Raw genomic sequence first — 25,056 nt, forward strand, 5'->3', positions numbered from 1 at the left:
AGTCCTTTGTTTAGAAATACCCATGTTACTATTCCAAGTTGTGCAAAAGATTTCTAATAGAGTGTAACTTCTAATTCTGGCACTGCTGTGTGGTGGTTAGAATGGCTTCTGTATAGGGAGCAGAAAAGATTGAAGTGGTGAATGTCTTAGAACTGTTGAGTAGGTTCATTGGCTATAAAATTACAACTGGCTTTGGCATAGCACAACTATCCAGAACTGCCTGGAACACCGTCACTGTGCACTGATCCCAAAGTGCTATGTTGAAAATGGAAAACAGATAAGGAAGGGTGAGGGCAGGAAGAAGAAAACGATACACAAATATCAAATCTGAATTCGTTGGGGTACAGTAGGGCTTGATTATAGCTTTTATTGTGTCTTGAACACACTACATGAAACTCAAAGGAATTCCGAGGAGGCAAAGAAACCGCTTCCTCCTTTTTCAAAAGACTGTCAATATATCTTGCTTGGTATTGTTTTCTTTCATTTTGTAAATAGCCTGTTTATTCCACATTCATTTTAGTACGAGATTTGTTCCACCGCGGTGTAAAACTTAATTAATCTTCAGTTGTTTGTCCTGTTTTATCTATGGCTGAACTTTGTAATAAATGCTTGGACTATAAGCAGACAGCTTCAGATTTCTCAATGTTGTTCCATGCCAATACCATCTCTGTTCTGTCACTTCTAAGCAGGTTCATTAAAATGGCTGTTGAGTAACATGTACTTGAACGGGCATTATTTTTGGCACAGGCTCTGAAACAGTTTCAGCTTCTGATTGATCTTGAAAGCTACTTTGGTTCTGGTTTTACTATACCCCTTCTGGCATATTTTTTGTCCTCCCACTGACATTCATCACAGCCAGATTTTCAAGCTATTTAAAACCTTCTGGGCAGCTTTTGCATTAGTCCTCATTTTAAAGTACAGTGAGGTTTTCAACTCTGAGGTTAGATTGGTACAGAACACTAGTAAGAGGTTGTTTCTCTTCTCTGCAGTCATCTACTTTCAACAGTTCATCTATCGCAAGTTACCAACTGTAATACGCTACTCCCACACTCAGGGCAGATCCTCAGCTGGTGTGAATCCTCACAGCTCCATTGATAGCAATTTGCAAAAGCTGAAGAGTTGTCCTTGTGTTTTTTACCTTCAGTTCTAGTGCCTAAACTCTATTCTGTTCCTTTATAAAGCAAGAGTATGGCTATTAGCTCAACAGATTAGGATTTACACTGTTTTAATCAAGTTGAATTGGGCCCAGTATGTGTTTTCCAGCCCTAACATTGATTATTCTGTAAAAAGGGAATATTTCTAGATTTCATGTAGCTACTTGCATTTGAAGGGAGCTGAGCATTCCCGTATCTATGACCAGAATTAGAAAATATTTTAAAATGGAGGGACACTTCAGCTATTTTGTTTGTCTTGAAGACTGATAATGTGGAATAGTGTAAGGTTTTCCCATCCTTATTACTAACAAAGTGAAAATGGAAGGGGCACGTCTCTGAATTAATTAATTTCTGCTTGCATAACATGGCTGTATTAGAATGAAACTTTCCTCTCCATGGCCCCTGTTACTACTTACCATTTATTATTTGTGTTAGTAGAGTGCCTGGGAGCCAGAGTCATGGACCAGGGTCCCACTGTGCTAGGTGCTGTACAAACACAGAACAAAAAGATTGTCCCAGCTTCAAAGAGTTTACAATCTAAGTATAAGCCAAGAGACAATAGATGGATACAGATACATGGGGGGAGTACAAGGAAACAATAAGACAATATTGGTCAACATGACAGGCTGTGATCTCAACACATCAGCAACTAGTCCATTGTCAAGTTTTTTGTAGTTTTGAAGAAGGATAACAAAGTAGCTATGAGGAGAGCCTCCTAAGCATGAGGGGCAGTTGGCTCAATTTTCCTTTTCTAAAGACAACTTTCCCCAGTCAGGTAGGGCAATTTAATGATTGGACCCTATGGCCAAAATAAATTTTCTCCCTTTCTGGGCAAAGAAGTTTCTTCCCACTTCCCCTGCCAAAAAAGTGCTCACAGAGGTAATCCTGCTGAAGTCAAAGGACTTTTCATGTGAGTGGCTGTTACCCTTACTCACACAGGTCATCATGCGTTAGCTTTTAATGTTTACTGTCTGTGTTAATGAGAGCATAATTTAGCCCATCAGGTCATCTTGTCCATTACACTTCTTGTTCCCTACACTATGTTCTCTTTCCCTTTGCCTACTTCCTCTTTTAAAAAAAATCAGATGATGAGGCTCTCACTGCTCCTATCCATAGCCCATTCCACAGTCAAATGGGGTGACACTGTTTGGGTATTTTCTGATATACAGCCTATTTTTTTTTTACCTGAATTGCATCCCATTAATTCTAGTTATATCTCCTAGAGCCACCCTCAATAATTCCTCTTTTTGACTTCTTTAATGTCATACTGAGAAACTCACTAAGGTTATGTCTATTTATACCACTACAGTGGCAGTGCTGTAGTGCTTCTGTGTCGACACTACCTATGCCAATGGGAGGGGTTCTCCCACTGGCATAGGTAATCCATCTCCCTGAGAGGTGATGGTTAGGTCAATGGAAGAATTATTCTGTCTACAGCAGGAGTTAGGTCAACATCTATATTTCTCAGGCACGTTGATTTTAACTATGTAAATTCCCAGTGTAGACCAGTCCTATGTTTTCAAGTAGAAGTTTTTGTATGCTGTCAGCTCCTTATTTTTTTAACTGTTAAATTTGCACTTGCAATGTTGTCTTCAGTACAGCTTTGGAGCTGCATTCACCCACCCAGTCAGAAAGGAATAAACTCTCATTTATCTATTCTCATCTTGTCTTCTGAAACTGGCATGTATGTGAGCTTTGACTTTAGCTTCTGGGCTCTAAAGTTCACTAGAAAATTTTAAACATTACACTGCCCACCCCCATATTTTAAAATTTAACTAAACTAAATCAAACTCTAGCCCAACCTTTTCGCTTTGCTTTCTTTTCAGACCCCCTTTCACACTTTTGCTCTCTTATACCTTGTTTCTTCCTCAGGGCCAGATTCTATCTCCTTTACTCATGCTGCATTGTATCTCACTCTGAGTAACCCTGTTGAAAATGCTAGTGCTGTTTCTGGAGCTGCAACTGTGGTGTGAGTGTTCTGATTATGAAAAGGCAACATACTGCAACGATACTAGATCTGTGATTGCATTAAGGGATACCGCTTTTCTGTTAAAGTGTGGCTCCACTAAGACCCCCCCTGCTCGCTCACTTACAGACCCACCTCGCCTTCTCTCTTGCCCTATTTCTCCTCTCACAAGCCTTTCCCTCCATACACCATTACTACTCCCAAACTCATTGCTTTTGCCTACGCTTGTGAATCTTGATTGTGAAGTCCTTCATCAAACTGAGTAGCACTTCAGTGAAACTACTCCCATGAGTAAAGGCTATTATCAGACGATGAGGGCGTCCTAGGGTATATTACATATATTCACAGTTGCAGAGCCATCATGAGGTGTGCTGTGATGTTTCTTTATGGAACTAAAGAAACAAAAATCCACATATCCTGAAACACTGACAGTACTACCATTTGAAAAACTGTGATCACATGAATCCTAGCAAAATGTTTGCTTCCCTTGTTAAAACGTGATACTATGAAGGTTGAGTTTTCTTGTCACTCATTTGTAAATCCAGTCCCAGTTTGCCATGTGCTCCTCTTCCCCATCAAAATGAACAGCATGATTACCTTTGTATTACACCATAATTTAATTTCAAGGTCAAAATGGCCTCTCTCCAAACTACAGACGAGTGATTTAATGAAGTGTGTGTGAGAGAGAGAGACTTTATAAACCGAGGTTGTTCTACAGCAGAAAGCAAGATCTGTCAAATCCATCTTTTTGAGTTCATAACCCAAGAACCTGTGTTCTTCAAGCACACAAATGGAGAGCAGCTCTCTCCCAACTTTTCATAATAGGCCTTTTAGAAAATCTGTAATATTATTCCAGAGTGGAAATGTCTGTTTCATCCATATCTTTAAAAAGATCAAGAATAACAGCAGTGGTAACTGCATAAATATTCCAGTCTTCTCCGCATTTTCTGTTGCTTAAATTGTATGCATAATGATAAAAACAAACGTACATTCATTAAACGGAAAATATAATTACCTTACATAGCTAGAAGAATACAATGCAGGCAGGTAGACCACAGAATAATTGCACCACAACAAAGATAAAGAAAAATTACTCTCAAAGGGTTACATCTTATTTGTGATGCTCTTACTCCAGTTCAGTAACATCTTACTCCACACCTAGTTGCTAGGACTACTCATGGAGTTAAGTTATTACTGAATAAGAGTAAAGTGTCAGAATCTGATTGAGAATGATTAATTCTTCTTAATCTGTGTTCTGGTACAGTATAAAGCTCATTTGGCAATATAACTGATAAATATGAAACAAAGTGAAATATGTAATTCTTCCTGAAATTAATGCTATGTATTTTTATCTACGGTATTTTTATATGAGCCTACATTTCAGAAAGCTCATTGCTGCGATTGGATAAGTGTGTCCCACTATCTAATCTAATATACACGTGCACTGAGAAAACAGAGTGAGAAGGTTACTGGATGTTATGGCCCACTATATCTTTTTGGCTGCAGCAAAATCATTTGCACATACTATTAAAATTAGAAAATTAGATTTTAACCTCTAATGTGTTTTCAAACATAGTTAGCACATAACTAACCAGCTGGGCTTATTATAGATCCAGAACTTTCAGAATTAAACACCAGGCTTAAAAAAAACCAAACTAATCTGAGATACATGCTCCTGTGTAATGCTGAATTCATTTAGCTCCCAGTAAAAAGTGGGAATCAGTGCACAGCATTTTACAGGTTTGAGTCTACAGAGACTACAATTTTTGTTCTTTAGCATTTTTCAGTAATATTTAATATCCAACAAATGCAGATTGCCAGCTATTACACATCTTGCAACAATAACATACTGTGATAGTTTTTGGTATAAGTGATAATCAGGAGCACCAGAACATCTCTATAAATAATACTTTTCTTTCCATTTAGCCTGTTTATTGGTGTGGATGGATGGGTCCCAGCGGTGTCCACAGTTTTCAGCCTCAGTGCCAAACATCTAGAAAGGTCAAGGGACCGAAACAGATAGAGGTAGATTCTTTGGCCTGTTCTACTCCCTTAACACTGCAATAGGAGCAAAGGTACCCAGAAATCCTCAGTGGGGATGTTCCCAATGTGTGGAAGTAGCCAGTGGGTGTACAACTTGTTCTTATGTCTTGTTCGTCAAGCTGGGAGAGGGAGTGGCTAGACTGTGGTGAGCTTATGGGTTCCTGGTGACCACAGGCAACTAGCACAAGTTACAACAGCCCAAGTACAGCTCTGATCTTGGCTGAGGCAGGGAATCATTGAACGGTGGCTTTTGGTTCTCAGCTCCTTCTGTTCTCCTTGGCTGCTCTGGGTCCCCATTTTGAGAAAGGGAGCCATCTTTTACTAGCCACTCCCTATGCTCAGGCAGAGGCAGCTGCGCTCCTATCCTGCTTTTTGTTGGTGTTTCCATAGCCCAGCCAGGAAACAGGCAACGAAGAAACCAGAAATTCTCTCCTTTCTCCCCTGTGATACATGAGGAGGTCAGTAGGAAAGCTGCTGAGCAGTTACAGTAGCAAAGGGGTTCTGGGGAGGCAGTTGGGGAGGAGATGCTGCCACCCATTCCCTCTAGTGATGAGGGATACTCCCATGCAGGATAGGGCCCCATCTGGACTATAAAAACTATATTGCCTAGCAACTCTAGCAAGAGTGACAATACCACAGCCCTTCCTGGCTATTTCTATGTGAGATTACTTTCCCATACAACTCTACTTGGAATTTTGGGGCCAATTTTTCAAAAACAAGTGGTCACTTGTGGTTGGAAAAATGCCTAGTGCAGTTGCAGTGACTTCACAAATAAGAGGGTTTTTTTTTCTGCATACAAGTTGTGGTTAAAACACTTAAAGGCATTTGAACATGTGACACATCCAACCTACACACCCACTTTCACACACACACACAAGTGTTTTTGGAAAATTTGGCCTTTATCATTTTCCTTATACATCATCTTCTGTTGGAGTATCTGAAAGCACTTTACAAACATTAATTCAGCCTCACATCAGCTCTGTGAGGTAGATAGATATCATTTCCCACATTTTACGTATGGCGGAGCTCTGGCACAAAAAGGTTGAATGACATGCCAAGATCACACAGCAAGTCAGGAACAAGCCAGGAAAAGAACCTAGGGATGACTAGTCACTAGACAACAGACTTCACTATGGATCAGATTTCTAAAGTAAGTTTGCTCAGAATAGAGGACAAAGCCCAGATACTATTCAGAATCTGTTTGCTAGAAAGGCTTTTATGAAGAGATGAAGTGGTATGAAATCATAAGGGTATAAAACAAGTACTTCTGTATGCTGTTAATTATTTCCTTAATTTCCAAAGATGTTATAAATCCAGTTTATTTTACAGTGGAAGTGATCTCAGATTATCAAACATATCATAATTTCTCTTGGTAGGAAGCACAGGGCTAAGATCTTCTGTGCAAAGAATGCCATATTCCAGACAGCATTCATTTAAGACATACTTCAGCTTAAGTCTTTATGAAATTTACTTTTCTTAACTCTCAGTTCAGAAGGGATATGATTAGGATTTGCTCATTGCTTTCACACTCCATGTTCCAGTCAGTTTGGTGCAGTTTAGATATTAGTTTCCTTTGAGTATATATCAGGATGTTCTGAGGTGATATTGGGCATCCACAGTAAAATTTATTGGTGTGAGAAGACACATTTTCATCAATCATAGTCTGTTTTATTGCTGTTTTCCTTTTACTAGTATCAGTATAAGCAAGCACAATAAATTCTAGATTATGATTTGATATGTACACTGTTTTTCTCTCACACTGTTTTTGGTAGTGCTGTATTGTTTCTATTGTTTTCCTTAATGTTTTTAATTATTTTTTCTTTTATAAACACAGTTTTGGGTTATACATTCCTCTTTATGTTTGGCATTTTTCAGAGTCTGAAGTTATGCGGCACTTTCCTCCTCGCTGTATTCTCTTCTTCATTTTCAACATTCAAGACAGCCATTCTGCCGCACACATAAAATTAGTTTTGCTCAATGTATTTCTTGTCATGCACATGCACAAAGCTTCCAATTTAAATTTTTGTTTTCCTCTGGTGACTCATTTTGCCACATCTGTGTTTATTCTATAACCTGTGGATATAAGGCATGTTCCCTAGCTGGGAGCTGACGGGGCTTCTGCGATGACTGCCATGTGGTGGTTTATTCTTGCATGGAATTCTGCCTTGATTTTTCTAATACACTCAGCATCAGAATTCCCATAAGGTATTCTGCATAGTTCTTTTCAGGGCTCTCAGGTGGAAAATTTTATTCTGGGTTATGAAGGATGTCACAAATGCTTTGTCCTTTGTAACAAAGTCTATTTCCTTCATACTCTTATCCAAGTTTCAGTGATGCCTTGTGTATAGTATATACTGTTGCAGTTCTCCGTTTTGTTTCTCTTTACATGATGATTTTATTCATGATGATCTATTTATGTCCCTGTCTTCTAGAGTTCCCTCTAGACAGTGTTTCACAGCATGTTTTCATCATAGGTTTGATCCTGCACCATTCCAGTGATCTGGAGTTTTTACATTGACTTGAAGGGTAGCATGATCAAACTCCATGGGCCAAGCCCTAAAATCTTTTCCCCTGGGGCCAAAGGATTTGTGGCTGAGTAAGAACTTTGGGATTGGACTGAATGGGATCAGAATGTTGTATGTTTTGAGTGGGGAGAAAAGCTAGTTAAGAAATATATTTCTCTAATGTAGGATTTAACATGCAAAGGCAAATTTTAAACTTTGAAAGTCACAAAAGGGAAAAATCTGAAGAGAGGTATCATTTAAAAACAAAAACAAACATGTCAACACACCAAAATACTAGGACAAATGATTGAAAATCAGGATTAACCAACTGTATGGAGATATTTTTTTTCAGTCCTCAAGGAGAAATCACAATTTAGGTCTATGAAGCAGGGCATACTGTGTGTCTTCTGTCGGTTAACCTTGTAAGAGGCAACATATCAGGGAAAAGTCTATCTGCAGCTGAACAATCCTCTGTTTTGAAGTAATGATGGAATTACCATTATCGCATAACTCAGAGTGAAGTTTTGTACAAATATGCCTAATACAGAGTATGTACAGTCAGTACTATTGGATCATGCTTAAATAAATTGCTGATCAGGGAGACTGCAGTCAAGAACTCTGGGTACCAGGAGATGTAATATTCCCCCTATCTCCACCCAATCCTCTTCCACCAACTCAATCTCATACCTCGTGTACAGTTGATTTTATCTCCAGCTTCTGGCATTCTCTATAGTTTCCCTCTCCTCATCCTTTTTACCAGCTTGTAAACTTTTCTTTAACATTACTGGACGTGAATACGGATTCATGTAAGTAGTGTACATCTGAATGTGGTGGTGGTGGCCAAAACAGAGGTGAATAACAAGCAGGTGAGGCCACCAGTAAGGCTGAGGGGCTGCCTGTCCCATATATGGAGTTCTAGTCCCTGAAGAGAATGTTGCACAGTACCATGATCTGAAACCCCACCCAAGCTTTCTGTCTTTGTCTTCCTACTGCCAATAATCACCCTCTCACTCCTTTCATGCTCTCTCACATGGACTCTTCTCCCCCCCCCTCTATTTTTTCTCTTGGTCATAACTGAGTGAGGGGGGCATGGAGACTGGAATGAATACTCACTCTTTCCTTTCACAGTCTGCTCTTCTGTGATTTCACAATCTCTCTCCCCTTCCACTTGTTCTCCCTAATTTCACTTTCACCCTCACTCTCTCTTTTTTTCTGATTTCACACTTTCTTTCTCTCTCTTTTGCTAGGTATTTCTCAGGTACCCATCATGGTAACATCTGAACGTCTCCGAAGACAGTCCTAACTCAAGAGAGGATCTAAAGAGTGCACACTACATTTTCTCTACATGCCAGGAGGATTCTTTCCCCCTTCTTTCGGAGCATGTATCCTTTCTCTCCCTATCTATTTTCTTATTTATTTTTGCTATTATTGTGGGCAGCTTAAGTTACAGGGCAGTCTGTCCTCTTTAAGAGTAGCTGTGGCTTGTATTCAGTCTAGAGCTAGGTGAAAATTTTTGATCAAAATGTTTTTTCAGTGAAAAATAAAGATTTGGTGATTAAAATCAGCATGAGTTCACAAAACATTTCTATCAAATGGTTTGTTTCAGTGGGGAAAACTCCCCAAAATCTAAAAAAATAAAAAACATTTCATTTTGACATTTTTCAAAGCAAGTTTTTGAAATTTCATAAAAGCTTGATTTTTTTTTGAAAATATTAACATTAAAATGGTAACAAAATATTCTGTTTTGGGTTGTTCATTTGACCAAAAATGCAATGTTTTAGATATTTTGCTGAAAACTTTGAAAAAATTTATTTTCAGTATCACCATTTTTCCCTGATTTTTTTTCATAACTGCCAGTGAATCAAAAAAATCAATTTGTTCATCCACCTCTCTAGTCCAGCCAGCCCTCTACCAAGGTTTGGTCATTGAAGAACAGGCAGGCTGGGATTTGTAGCTCACCAGAAGGTTCACATGACCAAGCTGGGACTAAGCCCTGCTATAGAATGGAGATCCAATATCAGTCATGTGACTGGATGATTGTATATAAGTTAAACCTGTGTCCTCTTTATGGGGAGATTTGCAGTGCATGAGATGTGAGGAGGCTCTTGTTGAAGTGCCTGGTTCAGATTAATTCCCAACCTGCAATTGGGGGGAAATGAGAAATGACTGAGCTCTCAGTAGTGAGACTGCAGAGGAGGCTGGGTGGGGTGGGCAGCTATTGGGGAGGAAGAGCTGTTACAGAGAAGACTTAAACACACAGAAGAACCCTGGGAGGGATTTGTGTACTGGGGAACCAGTTAAGAAGTTCTAAGAGATTTGGGGATTTAAGGAAGTATCCCTGGGAAAAGTGAAGTGGGGTATGAGGGCAGACAGCTGCTTATAACAAAACCGAGTCTTTGGGGCTGGAAAAGGAGGAGGGCTGCCCAGCAATGCCACAGAGAAAGGACAAAAACCCTTGGAAATGAGGGTAAAAGGTTAGGAGACAGGAGATGTGTGATTACACCACAGAGAGGAGAAAAGGTAGACCGGTTTGGGTGGAGGGAGGGCATATTGGGAAGAGTCAGTGACCAAGTAAAAAAACTAGATAGAAGTTTTCTGGAATTTTCATTTCATTTAGAATCTTATGTGGACTCTGTTCCCTTAAGGGGAAAATTCAGAGACTTGTCAAGAGGATTAATCAATCACCCATCTACAATGGGGAATACTGTGGACTAGCAGCTGGAAAATGGGAAACTGCATCTCCATGCTCCAAATAGGTACATTACTATTACAGCTAAGCTAAGCAAGTTGTTTGTTTTATTGCTCTCAATTCACACACTCCTTCTCTTTTTTTTACATGCATTCCTTCTTATCTTTAATGCACACTCACCTTCTTTAATTACCCCTTTCTTTCACTCTTCTTTCCTTTTCACCTAACCCTTCCTTACTCTAGACTTCTCTCCCCACAAATAAGTAGGAGCCATTACCGGAGTAGCTTCAGCTGCTCCTCTCTGTGAGGCTCTGTTGGACAATCTGTTCTCAGTCAGAATCTGAATCCTTGCCGAGCCCAACCATGGTCAAGAATCCTTCCTGTCTGTCTTCCCCTTCCTGGCAGTGACTCTATCTGATCATGACAAAGCTGATTCAAGTTACAGTACACTTGAGTGACTGGATAGAGTGCCTGATCTTTCCTACTAAGATGAATTGTGGGTGTTTCACTTGAACAACGACTACAAGATTGGGTCTGTACTTCATAAAATGCCTTGGGATATAGCAGATGAAAGAAAGTGACATCCTGGCTCCATTGAATTCTATGATAGTTTTGCCACTGATTTCAATGTAGCTAGGATTTTACCCACTATATGTAAGTAACAAGGTGCAAATTATTAAGTTTCAAAGCAATCCTTTAACTAAAATGTCCAGTGACATCAATAGGAGTTTTGCTTGCATAAGACTTCAGGATCTTGCCTATTTACTTTTCAGATGACAATGCAGTGGACACTATAGTAGCTAATGCAGTACACGAGACAGTGGATTTTTATATTGTTGCTCACTAAAAATTTTAAGTGATGAGTGCCCTCAATCCCAGCTGAAGGTAGTAGAAGCTGAAAGCACTCAACATCACTAAGGAGGTGCTCATTACATCCTACACAAGATAGTCTTAGATCAAATTTAATTACTGCATATTCTAAATCAGCTGCAGCAACTAGAATTCCAGGAGAGAGAGTCACTGTCAAGCATTTTTCTAAATCAACATACAATATGAAGGAGATAGTTCAGAGTTGTCTTTTATGACCAAGGTACTTTAAAACCATTGTGGAGTTCCAACAAGGATGTAAAAACTCTCTGCTATAAAGCTCAGGCACTTCTGAAAGCACAATTTTGGCAGAATGCTCTGAAAAATGCATCCCTCTGATTTTAATAACTTAGGTGGCTATTAGGTGAAACTTTGTAGCAGAGTGTAAATGGATTCAATTGAAATGTGTTGTATGAATTGCATTCAAGTCAAGTTCTAGCAAAGTGTGGAATCGCTTTCAGACTCTTCCCTGAGAAATCTTTTGCTTAAAGAATAATTGTATTACATTACAGTCCACATCTTTGAACGCTGCCTGAATAAATGGGAAACATATGTGAGTGTTAAAATGAGTTTTGCTTGTGTGCAAGATAAAATGGCTCCTTTTGGAGTATTCCTCCAGTCTGTGCCTAGATAATGTAAACATAAATCAGCTTCACAGGCTTGGGGAAGGTACAGAATCTTTGCTCAGAAACTTTTACTTGCAAAAGTTAGTCTAATTTCCATCTTCTACTTGTGTAACTACAGTAGGCTTTCAGCTGCATCCAACCACCTGTTCAGCACATCCACAGCCAGATTTGACTCCTTAGAGAGAATGTTTCATGCTTGGTCCACCAATATGTCAGACCATTTCTTTGAAATTGGCTACCATCACTTCTCTTAAAAACAAATCTTGTCAACAACTGACAGCTGTTCAAGAATACACTAATATTTGTAATATTTGGCACTTATTTAGCAGCTTCCATCCAAAGATCTCAAAACACTTTTAGAAAAATGAATGTATATAATCTCTCCTTACCACTGTGAGCTAAGGAAGTATCATTATCTGGTGAAAGTCCATTTTTGTTTACTTTTAAGTAACATTTTCAATATATATGGTAGTGAGAATAATCTCATGTAATTTCTTGTAAGGGAAAGTCTGATTGGGTAATAGAACACCTGTCTCAGGATCTGCTCCTTTTTCTAGTAGACAGTCCTTTGCTAGAGGTGTGTTAAGCAGGTATTTTAGCAACTTTTGACTTGGATCACAATTTTACAGGCTCATCTAATACTGGGTTGGATTGCTTGCTACTGTCTCTACTCTCTTTTGGAGTGACAAGGTGGGTGAGGTAATATCTTTTATTGGATGTTGGTGAAAGAGACAAGCTTTCAAGCTACACGGAGCTGCTCTTCAGGTCCCTTTCAGAAGCTGTCCAGTAAAGATATGACTTCACCCACCTTGTGTGTGTCTCATACCCTGGGACAAACATGAGCTCTACTCACTTTGACATTTCTCTGTCTCAAAGGCCTGGTTGTTGGTGGTTTCAGGTTGTGGATCTGCTTCCAGCACAATTGATAGTATTTTCCCGTGTAATATAACATTCCACCACTTGCTGTTATGTGTGGGTGGCATGCTAGTTTCATTGTTACATGAAAAAAGTTCCTTATTTGTTTTTTTCCCTTCTCCTAGATTAGCTTATGCTTCAGTGCTGTTGCTTAAATAAACATTAGTTCTTTAATTGATACAACTAGCTGTTGCTTTATCCAGTTAAAACTGACTTGCTAATGCCACAAGTCAACAATGGCGCAAATGGGTGCTTTCTGGGCTTTTGGATGCAATATGTTTGGCCACTCCTTGGTGGTGGGAACACTGGGAAGATTTTGGGTGATTAGCTCTCCCTGGCTTTTGTTGTAGCCAGAATAAAGCACAGAAGAGCAAATTGCTATGTATTATAGAGGTCTGGGGATGCATATCTGAAAAAAAGATAATTTGGTCCTGACTTTGTAAGGCTGAAGTGGACTGATGTGGTTGTTTTGTTTTTTGGGGAGAAGGGCAGGGGTTAAAGCTATTTTCATTATTATGATGGTCTTCACACTGCTGTCATATAGCTGCATAATGGGTACAATATATGCCTAGTAGACTTTTCACAGGACTATGATTACAGATCATATTACTATTGTATATTGGCCCATTGGCTATCAAATGAGTGAATTTTAAAATATTGGGGTCAAATCATTCCCTTCTCTGGAAGGAGTTCTGGGAAGAAACTGTCTGAAGTTCCTATTGTAAACTTTCTGTCAAAGTTAGATTAGACAGTGGGATTTTCCCACCCCAAGCTCTCTGTATTAAGTGAGGGACCTTCTCTCAACCACCCCTTCTCTTGACTCTCTCTATACTACTTTCTAAATGTCAGTTGTCTCCAGAATGGGGACAAAACAAAACATAAACTAAACAATCCCATCATGAATTTCAAAACAACAGTGTTCGGAATCAGTGGATGCTGGCACACTCCATAACAGGGCATTCTCTGGTAGTGTTTCTCAACCCACAGATTGTGACTCAAAATTGGGTCACCAGAATGGGTCAAAGGGTCACGGGGATGGCTGGGCTCAGCTCCCCATTCTGAGCATTGTGACCTGGCACCTGCGGTCACAGCCCCCTCAAGTTTGGCCCAGGCACTCCAAAATCATGATGACTAGGTGCCACATGGGTCAAATATGAGTGAGTGGTGCTGCACTCCATGTGACCCGTCACCACAACTGAAGCATGGAGCCAAGCTCAACCAGCCCTGCAGTACAGAAGCCAGGAGGGAGCAGTTATGTTCTCCAGTAAGTACTGGGTTCCCAATGAACCTCTGCCCCAATGAGCAGGTAACACCATACCCACCCAGCCCACTTTACCTCCAATTACTTCAAATTGCCCCACTCCTTTAGCCTCTGCCCCCCATGGGCCATGTGTGGGGGCTGTGTGTTTTTTGGAGAGGTGATGTTTTGCTGCCCATCCCTCAGACCTATCTGCCCCATATCTTTCCCTCAGCCCTGCACTGCAGCACTACAACCCTCTTTTCCCCAATTCCTTCTCCCGACACCAACAACCCTCCAACTCTTTCTTCACTACACCCCTAGATCCTTCGCTTTCCTCACTTCACCTCCAGGACCCCACATCCCTCCCCAACTCTTATTGTCTGCCCCCAGAAATGGCAGATCTGTATATTTGGGGGGAGGTGGGGGAATGTATTGCCTCACCATCCTTCCTTTGAGTTGCCGATGGGCAGATTCCCCAGCTGTTCATATCTTGCTGGAGCATCTGGAATCTTATCTCTGAGCTTCCCCCACTCTATGGGCCCCTGTGGGGGAAGTCATTGGGTCTGGATATGTCTTGGGGGTCTCTGGGTTGCAACAGGACACCAGTGTTTACAAAGGCGGCCTGAGCCCATAAAGGTTGAGAACCACTGTCCCACAGGACATGGATCTTGCAGGAGGGACAATAAGTCAGTCTGGGACTGGGCATGGAGTATATTCAGTCTGATATCAGCTGCACCACTGGGGCCCCCTGAATGCATGCAGACATCTGTGCTAGCAGCATGCAGGACTATCTACCATGAAAATAGTTTCTTCTTTTCTTTAATGAAGCCTTAGATCTTAGAAAATCTCAATCTTTGCTACGTTACAGGGCACACTTCCTCAGAGATAAAGGATACTCAAACATGCTATCAAGCTGACCTTTGTCACCCTCAGGAGGAATTCTGAAATTATCCACAGAGTCAGCGACATAGCCATACTGCCAAAAATCAAATTAGCCAGAAAACCTGCCAAGGCACCAGTCAGGGGGCAGCAGTCATAGACCCTGAATCAGTTCCTGGGAAAAAAAAATCTGTTCAAGAGCTTGGCATCTGGGTCCACAGCACACTCCGTGCCAAATGTGTGGCCACAGCTGTTGGCTTGGATTTAAAAGCAGAGTGCGCACAAGGGCAAAAGAGAAGCCAAGTCAAGAATGCTAGAAGGAGACAATGCCAAATAGTCTCTAAATCATTAAGTAATTTGCTTTACGATGGTCTCAATATTTAAGAGTTTTATGCTGTGGCTATGAAAGTCTACTGTGTGCTTATGATAATATGCTAGGGAGGTATGTGTGCAGGCACTTTAAAAAAGAGCATCAAAGAAAGGCCTCAATTCTGGAATCCTTGTGCATGCACTGTCCTCTGGGAAAAGACTGGAAGCTTGGGGTGCACAACAAATACAAGCCTGAGCCTAAGAAGCACTGGATTATTGTATTACTGCAGGGGTAGTCACGTTTTTTTCCCACAAGGTCCAAATTTCTTGATCAAGGTATAGTCAAGGTCCAGACTCCAGAGAAAATAATAATAAAAAAGATTTTGGTGTCCCTTCCAAAGCATCTAGTGGTCCAGCTTTGGCCAATAGTCTGCCTATTGACTACCTGTGTTACTGTCTATAGGCTGTGTTCTGGCTTTGTTGTGGTACAAGGTGCAAAGCTGGCCAGAGCTGCGTGGTTTGGCCACAGCAGACAATTAATAGCCTGAAGGTCAAGAATCTTCACAGTGACATTCCATACAGCTGCTCTGTGTACTCTAAATCGCGTTTGCTTCCTGTGACTATTTAAAACTCCCAGGGCCAGTGGGTAACCATGCGGAGGCCCTGTACATTAAGAGATTATCCCTGGCTAATAGGGAAAGGAGGCTGGGTTCCTACATGGTTCAGTGGCAGAAGAACCTTAAAAGGGTTCCTGAAAAATGACTTCAAAATAGAACTGCCAAAATACCACTGACTTGGCAATGGAGAGTGGGGATTAGGGACGGGGGCAGCCACTTTTGTCGGGGTGTATAAATCATTTCCTTGTTCCTACCCAAGCCTGGAAAATAAGAGTAAATGGATTTATGGGAGCTCTTGGGATGGTTGCTTCTGCCAGTTGCACACAAATACCATCTCACTACAACTATGTGGTAAAATCCAGCCCATCTAAAGAAAATGTTTTGGAATTTCATTGCACTAAAATTTCTCCTGAAGCCAGGGAATGACAAATACTTGTGTCAAGCTTTGACAATATTGTTTCTAAGTGTGATAAATATTGCACATAATCTTGAATGTTTGTGGAAGCTCTGCAATCTTGAAAAGCAGTGAACCTTAAGGACAGTTTCACACCCAGCTCTGCTTGATAACAGCCATCCCCAAATCACACAAAGGTCAAAATGCTTTACTCTGCAGCTTTTAAAAACAAAGCAAAGTGCTTTTAAATTTCCACTCTTACTCTAGACACTGGGCTTCTTCCAAATGACAAATAGCAATTACAGGAAGAAAATGTGAATAACTAGAAAGGAAATTGTACAGTCTTGATCTCCATATTTTTAATTTTCTTAAATTAACACTGTGGGGTCACTTAATTTCAAGAGGCTAAAATGAGTTGACTTCAGCTTTTTTGCAGTATTTCTCAGGAGACAACAATGATCACCGCTGAGATTTGCCACAACGAAGATCAGACTTACTGGGCTGTGTTTACTTGTCAATTATTGATATCCTCCTGGATCTCTGTTCATAAACATTATTCATGCTATTCTGACACAAATGTCATTTTTCTGCACATACCCGCCAAAAGCTGCAAAACACTCTGAAAATAAGGCAGATAGCATTTTGATATTCCTTAATCCTCTTGAAATAAACTAGAGCATTTGAGAGTTTAATCCAAGTATAAACAAGTTGATAGATAAAAATGGCAATATAACATGCACAAAAACTAATCTCCATCTCCTTGTGGTAGGTGTGAAATGAATTGAGTTCACATCTCATTAAAACCCTGGCTTTTAAAATGCTTCTGTTTTGATTGAAAGGAAGAGAGCCCGAGACTCAATATAGTCCACTAAGGACCCTGCCATTCTGACTGATGTGTAAGGCACTCAGACCCAGATCATCCAAGGTATTTAGGTGAGTAACTCCCAGTGGAAATTAGATGCCTAAATACCTTGGAAGTTCTGCACTTCCAATACAATGGTAAATTGGTTACGGTATAAAATCCTAAGATAACCAGAGTGCAAGATTTTGGGGGCAGTCGCGTTGTGGTTTTTACAGTTCTTAGTACTTTATGTGGGACTATGTCACCAGCCTTTCTCATAAGTGAACTAGATGAAATTAGTATCAGGTAGGCACCCAGCTCGATGAAAGACTGTTTTCAAATAATATTATCAATGGTTCACTATCAAACTGGGAGGACATACTAAGTGGGGTCATGCAGGAGTGTGCTCTGGATTCTGCACTATTTAATTTTTTTTTTTTACAATCCCTCTGATTCACTGTCCTTGATTCAGATGAACTCCAGAATGTCTGCAGAAAGAGTTGGTGTCAGGAATGTGCATGTAAATAGTCACATGAGAATTTACATGCAAGGCATTTGTGCAGACACTTTACAAAATCTCTTTACATTTGGGAATTGGAAGGGGATGTAGGTAGAGTTTGGTAAAGAAGAAGAGAGAACTAAAATCAAAACCGACAGCACTGGAAGTGGGGGTAGAGCTAGGTCACCATCACCACCCCTGGGACCATTTTCTAGTATAAAGAGCTGGGACAGTAGCAGGGGCAGTGTGACAAGCCTTTCAGAGTAGGGAGGTACCTCGTGAATCCTAGATGACTTCAAGCAGCAGCAGGAGTAAAAGCATTATTTATTACATCAGGGACACTTGGATACTATAATAATGGGCATGATATAAACAGCTGGACAGATGCATCAATCAGAGCACTGCCCTAAGTATCGCAAACAAATATACCATCTACACCTTTTTGCCTAATAAGGAAAAACCTGGTTTTACAAAATAAAGCCACAACTTCAATTCTAGAACTCTGGACACATCACCAAGAGCATCTTCTTCTTAACTCTTCTTACACATAGAAGGTGCATGTTACCTAAGCAGCACCATGCACTATAATGGAAAGCTGTCAAAGGAAAATGTGTGTAATGTAAACTAAAGCCAATTAATCAGATTACAGAACTCTCCAAAACTTCTTTTAGTGTTCTTCTTCAACAGCAGACTGTCGAGTGATGCAACTATATTGCCTTTTTTTCACAGCAGAGACAGATGTTCCAAGGAGAAAACTGCAATTTCTAAAAGATCTAAAAATAAACCAAGGGTCCTAATTAAAGGGAAAATGACCTGCTGACTTGAAAATCGTATGTGCCTGAAGACTGGAATTTTCAAAAGGGGACTAAGGGAAATTAGCCAATGAGAAGTGCTGGGCACCCTAGCCCCGAAGCCCTTTTTGAATATTCCTTAAAGGCTCACGTTAATGGAACTGTTGTGTGACCAACCACAACAAAAGCAAAATTCTAAGAAGTGAAACAGTCGTGTCATGCTGCGTTGCTCTAGGGATACGTTGTCTTATACGGTTCTGTCTTCTTTGCCAGTTTCTGAGCACTGAAATTAGTTCCCTCTTCTTTGTGCTGCCCTGATTTATGAGTTACTTGAAATTAAATAGCACCATGCCTAATATTTTCCAAGGAATAGGTGGCTGAATTTAAGCTCCTAAATCCATATTTTAAGTAGCCATATATGTTGCCCGATTTTTCAAAAATGCTGACCACCCACCTGCTCCCAATGAAATCCAGTAGTCTCTTCCATGCTCATTCAGTTTTTGGCCCCTCTGTGGACCCTATCAGAGAATTTGGTAATTGAGATATAGACACTGTGTCACATGCATCATTGCCTATCTGCAAGAGATTCTAACCACTGATGTAGGTGAAGGGCTGTCTATTATTTTTTCCTCCAATGAATGCCTTATTTATTATCATGAATGTTCTGGCTACATTTTCTATTAATTTTAATTAGTAAAAAATACTTTTCATCTTTATAGCACTTCACATTTTCAACATGTTGTATAAACATTAAGTTAATAACGTCTATAGGACAAATCAAATATGTTTGCTGTTGACTAGATAATTTTTTTTCTCAGAAAGTTGGGCAAGAGAGAGAATGTCCATTGGCTTGTGTATTATCGCAATCTGCATTCAATAGGCAGTGCTGTTAAATGCAGTGGCTGGAGTGGCTGCAGTAGGAAAAAAAAATTGAACCTCAAAAGTGTGGGGTTTTGTTCTGTTTGGATTGCAAAGATTCTTTCTGTGTTCTTGGGTGAAGGGTAGAGTGAATCTTGGGTGTAGGATGAAAATATGCAGCTTCGTTTTCTAGTATAAAGAGCCGGCAAACAGTGGAGCTAATAGTAGCATGTGACCTGATGCAGAAGATTCACTGAAGGTTTCCTCTCACCTCCATCAAATGCCTGATTGCTTTGATGGGCAAAAGCTTGACGAGAAATTTTATGTATGTTTTGTTACCTGTTCTGTTGGAGAGATGATAGTCTAGAACAGGGGTCGGCAACCTTTCAGAAGTGGTGTACCGAGTCTTCATTTATTCATTCTAATTTTAAGGTTTCGCAGGCCGGTAATACATTTTAACATTTTTAGGTCTTTCTATAAGTCTATAATATATAATTAAACTATTGTTGTATATAAAGTAAATAAGGCTTTTAAAATGTTTAAGAAGCTTCATTTAAAATTAAATTAAAATGCAGAGCCCCCCGGACCGGTGGCCAGGACCTGGGCAGTGTGAGTGCCACTGAAAATCAGCTCGCGTGCTGCCTTCGGCACGCATGCCATAGGTTGCCTACCCCTGGTCTAGAAAGTCACACAATTAATAGCATGTGTAGGCCAAGTGCATTGCACCCACCATGGGCTCCCTGCATACTATCCTTACTTCCCGCTTCCCCCTTTACAAACACTGCTTGTAAGGGTATGTCTATGCTGCAGCTGAAAGTGAGCCTCTCAGCCCAGGTAGAGGGTCTTGCTCAAGCTAGAGCACTAAAAATAGCGGTATGAACATTGCCACTCAGGCTGGAGCTTGGGCTTTCAGGCTGCCACCCTCCCTCTCAACTTTGAGAGCCCAAGCTTCCCCACTACCACAAGTCTGTTCAGTCATGTTGGGAAGCTGGCTTCTAGCTGTAGTGTAGACATACCCTAATGCTTCTTTTTTTCTGTTAAAGTTCAGATTATAATGTCCCCACCAGTAAACTAAGCTGTTGCTTCTGATGTGTGTAGGTAACGGTAGCAGGTGGCAGTGTGGAGGCCCTGGTTTTCAGGCGTTCTGGCGTTTTTGATTACGTCAAAATCATTAGGGTTTTCCCATTAATAACTAGAACATTCCCTGAAATTTTGGATTTGTTAGATTGGCATTCCAAAGTCATCATGTTTACAGACAGAGAAATGCCAGTGAGTTGAGTGTTTGACTTTGCTTCATGCAGCCAGTTATTTGTTATCAAAGGGACATGCACAACGAGCCTGATTAAAAGCCCACTGAAGTCAATGAAAGTCTTTCCACTGACATCAGTGAGCATATGTTAGGTTCAATATATCAATCTGAAATTTTAGGTTTTCTAAAATCAAAGGTTTACAAAAAATAAACAATATTAAACAATAATATTTCTCTGAACCTTATTTAAAGTAATAGAATTTAAAATAAATGTTTGGATATAAACTTTCCTCTGCAGGATTTGAAACCCTAACACTGCAGCATTATTCCAGTGCATTTGAGCCTAGAAAGTGAAACTGACTCTAAACAAAAGTGAAGTTGCCTGTCCTCCACAGTATTAGTTTGTAGGATTGTGCTCTTAATGTGGAAAAGTTAAATTAGATTTTAAAATTACTTATTTTAACAGTCTTAAGTGCTGCTAGTAACAGAGGTTAAGGAAATTGAATGATTATTTTAATCTGATTGTTTTTAGCTTTAAGAAAAGTTTAATAAGAAATTTTGTGTGGTCAAATTTTCTTACCTCCTTGAGGGCTTGTAGAAATCGTATACTTAACGACTCTAATGATGGACTTCAGAAGCCTGAGGAAAGCTTGAAAATCCTAATGATGCATCTTCTGGGACTTTCTACAGAACAAAACAGGGGAGGGAGGTTGCCTTTCGTTTTTATACAATACAGATACTAATTTTCTGACTTTTAAAACATGGATGATTGTCAGTGACTAAGTCTAATTAAAGACAATGCCACTAAAGAGCAGGAATCAAGTATTTAAGAGATACAAAATATGGATGATGAAATGGAGTGGAAAACTGTACATTGAACCATGTAATTGCAGTACTCTGGTTTCACCCTTATGAAAATCAACATCATATACACAGAGGATGATAAAAATAAAATGTTAACTGAAATAATCGTGTAGTAAATTGGTTTGAAAACTATGAATGTTGTCCTGCAGATAATTAAGATTTCAATTCTATTTCCTTTTGATACTGTAGAATATAAATTGTATTTTGGCTTTCTGTGGCAGAGTCTAGTGTTTTTCATCTTGTTTTGACTATTATTAAATCAAATGTTTCCTTAATGCTATCGATCTTTATCTGTGACTGTTCAAAGCAATTGGAGTTGTTTTCCCTCTTTGAAAATTTACCACTATAAAATGTGATTATTCTTATTTAATGGCCAAACAGTAAAAAAAAGGAAGCAAGGTCAAATAGCTGTACATGATAATGTCTGATTTAGTACAACATCATGATATATCAGAAGTCAGGGTTCATGGGTCAGACGAAAGATCTGTGCCACAATAGTTGTCAATTGTGTATTATTTCTCTCTGTCATTTCCATATAAATAGTTTTATAGGCTAATATCCTATGTGCAATGGTGACCTTCTTTTCTAGAATTTTGCACTCTAGAGCAGGAAATACTCTGGCAAAATATCTAAAGTGTCTGTTTCTAAGCATAGACCATTGTAGTTCTCCATATGTGATAAGTTAGCCCACTTTAATGGGACTAATGCAACAAGGTATAAAAAAAGACAGTAGTTCAGAGCAGGTCCAGACAACATGGTGGCCAAAATGCTGGCATCTACCAGCAGCCTGTCTACTCTGGCACTCCTACCTTCACTACAATTGTGGCAGTTGTTACAGCAGTAGAAGAGTGGGGAATTTGAAGAAGACTATCTAAAGCTTTAGATTCTATCTGGTATGCAGATGCAAAAATGAACAGCAACTTTGCAGGTGCAAAAGACAGCACAGTTTTACAAATCATACCCTAAACTTGTTTTCCAGTTTACTCTCTTTGATGTGTATATCAACTTGAATAAACAGGAAAAAGCTAACAGATGTACATAAAGGGCCTGGGTTAATTCAGACTAATTCTACTGTATGCTGTAAATCAGAGAGATCAGTATCTGTCCCGAAAGATTTTCAGATGCAACTAAAAGATTCAACTGAAGGATAGTAGACTCCTATAGTTTAGAAACAAGTGAAAATGACACTTTAAAAAAAATCACTTTCCACTGCCCTCTGCTGACTGTACACTATGTATACTGTGCGATGAATCCAACCTGTGTGTATTGTTTCTCAGAGCTCTATGCTTGGGAAACAGAATGTAAGCCATTGTTATGTGAAGATGAGTCTTTGAGGATAGTCTTCATTGCTAATATTGCTATAATATCTCAAAGCTTTCCTACATGTTTAACAATAGGATATCGCTGTGTTCTTGTAGATGTAAAACCAAGCATGTTCAAATCAGCTATGATTTATATAATCATTGACTTCATTCCAAAACACAAATATGCCAGGTTATTCTAATACGCACCAAACTACATTACTAAATGCAGTCTGATATAAACACTGCATTATCCACTTTAGGAGCATACAATTCACAAACTGTTGTGAGGATCATAAAACAATTTGTGTGAATTGTGGCCTAGACCTAATAGTGTTGTGAAGCACCCTCTAAACTTTGTTCCAAGCCTCTGAAGAAAGCTAGGGTCAGAATCTATGCTGGACTTTCCAAAGGTGCAGGGATGAAGGACAAAGATGGCTTAAGCCTTATGACTTCTGCTTTCCTGATCCTAAGCTGCTTAGGGACAGAAACAGCCCTGATGTAACACAGATGCCCAGGAGTTGCCCTAAATTACTGCAACCTCTGCCGTGGGCAGCATTGTCACTGAGAGTGCCTATAGTGCTACAGGAAACGAGGCTCCCCCTAGCATGCCTCCTATGCTAGGGATTGTTGGAGTGGGCCTTGAAACAGCCATAACAGGGGGGGAAAAAATCCCTCCCCTATAACCCATTTCCTATAGCCTACACCGGGGGTCGGCAACCTTGCAGGAGTGGTGTGCCGAGTCTTCATTTATTCACTCTAAGGTTTCGCGAGCCAGTAATACATGTTAACGTTTTTAGAAGGTCTCATTCTATGTCTATAATGCATACAGCAATAGTTTAGTTATATAAGGTAAATAAGGTTTTTAAAATGTTTAAGAAGCTTCATTTAAAATTAAATTAAAATGCAGAGCCCCCCGGACCGGTGGCCAGGACCCAGGCAGTGTGAGTGCCACTGAAAAGCAGCTCACGTGCTGCAGGTTGCCTACCCCTGGCCTACACAATCCTGCTAATAAGTGATCAGTTGAATTGGTAGGTGTCATATGCAGGGGTTCTGGTAAGAGACTGAATTTTATGTTCTTCCTCCCGTTAACAGACATAGGTCAGACCAGGGCCGGCTTTATGAAGGGCGGGCCTGATTTGAATACTCGGCGGCGGTCCAGGGCTTTGGCGGCACTTCAGTGGCGAGGGTCTGCTCCAGGTCTGTGGCGGCACCGAAGGACCCCCTGCTGCCGAAATGCCGCGAACCCCGAGTCAACCCACCGCCGCCAAAATGCCGCCGCAGCCCCGGACCACTGCTGGGTAAGTTTAAAAAAAAATAAAAAAAATTAAAAGGTGCCTAAGGTGCGGGGCCCGATTCCGGGGAATCGGGCGAATCAGCCTAAAGCCAGCCCTGGGTCAGACGCAGTACCAAGGTCAGTGTCTGTTGCCTCCAGTGGCTACAGTTACAGGTATTCACCCACTGTTAAAAATAATTAGAGGTTATAAAAATGAAACTAGTTAGGGCTTGATATTTGTGGGTTTTCTAGCTCTCACTTTTGTAAAAGGCATACACAAGTTCTTAGTTATTACCACAGTTTCCTCTAATGATGCAATGTTTAGCACACCTCTAGCACACTAGACAGGAGATAGATAATTAGTGAGGTATTTTCAGGTCATATAAATACTCTTTCAATGTCCAGGAGTGTAACATTCTAAATGTGGCTACTGCTCAGGAGAAAGGTACAATACCACAGTTAGTCTTGTCTTTGTAATTGTTTGTTCCTCACTTTCATTCGGGGTACCTGCAGGCAACAGTCTCCAGTTGATGCATAATTTAACACCACAAGTGGTCGTCATGGCTTTATCAGATGCTGCTGCAATGCAACCTGTCTTTTTGGCAGCCAGAGTTATCTCTGAGTCTTGTGCCTTCCTTTCCTCTAAAGTCCAGGTATTCTTTTTTTGGCGCACATGGGAGAACACATGGAATCTATTGTAAAGAAGCATGTGGCACCAATCTGGCAGTTTTGGCAGAGTGTAGAGGCCTCTACAGAAGAGATGCATTTTAGAGGGCTATATAGTCTGCCCAGTGTGAAACCTTCCACCCAAAAGCAAGTATCATTCAACTTGTGAGTTGGCACCTCCCCATTCCTGTGGATGGTTGTTAGTGTAGATTGCCAATATATCACACCTGTGCATTCTGTGCATTGGATGAGGGCACGATTCTATATGAAATCAGTGTAAATGTTCAAGAGTTTAATGTAGCTGGGAGGAACCATGATATATTAAAGCCTCATTAGGAGGGAGAAACTCTGTAACAAAATTTCTAAAGAGGATGGAGCATATGCATATTTAAATGTTTTATAGGTTAAATGAGTTTGAGATTAGAGATCTTACTGATTTCAGACATTGACCCCTTCCTGTGTAAAGAGAAGTAAATCACAGATATGAAATCTGAAAAATACTGCTTTC

At 40.2% G+C, this 25,056-nt stretch overlaps 1 long non-coding RNA gene across 1 annotated transcript in view; it reads left to right on the forward strand.

Moving 5' to 3' along the window:
• LOC120405780 overlaps positions 1 to 21,486 on the forward strand; it is a 60,868-nt gene extending 39,382 nt beyond the window's left edge. The window contains exons 4-6 of the long non-coding RNA XR_005598862.1: positions 8,915 to 9,049; positions 10,325 to 10,423; positions 21,031 to 21,486. This is a non-coding gene — a long non-coding RNA (uncharacterized LOC120405780). The remainder of the gene's footprint in view (positions 1 to 8,914; positions 9,050 to 10,324; positions 10,424 to 21,030) is intronic.
• The last annotated feature ends 3,570 nt before the right edge of the window (positions 21,487 to 25,056 follow it).

Source organism: Mauremys reevesii, linkage group 5 (genome assembly GCF_016161935.1).
Source record: "Mauremys reevesii isolate NIE-2019 linkage group 5, ASM1616193v1, whole genome shotgun sequence".
NCBI lineage: Eukaryota > Metazoa > Chordata > Testudines > Geoemydidae > Mauremys > Mauremys reevesii.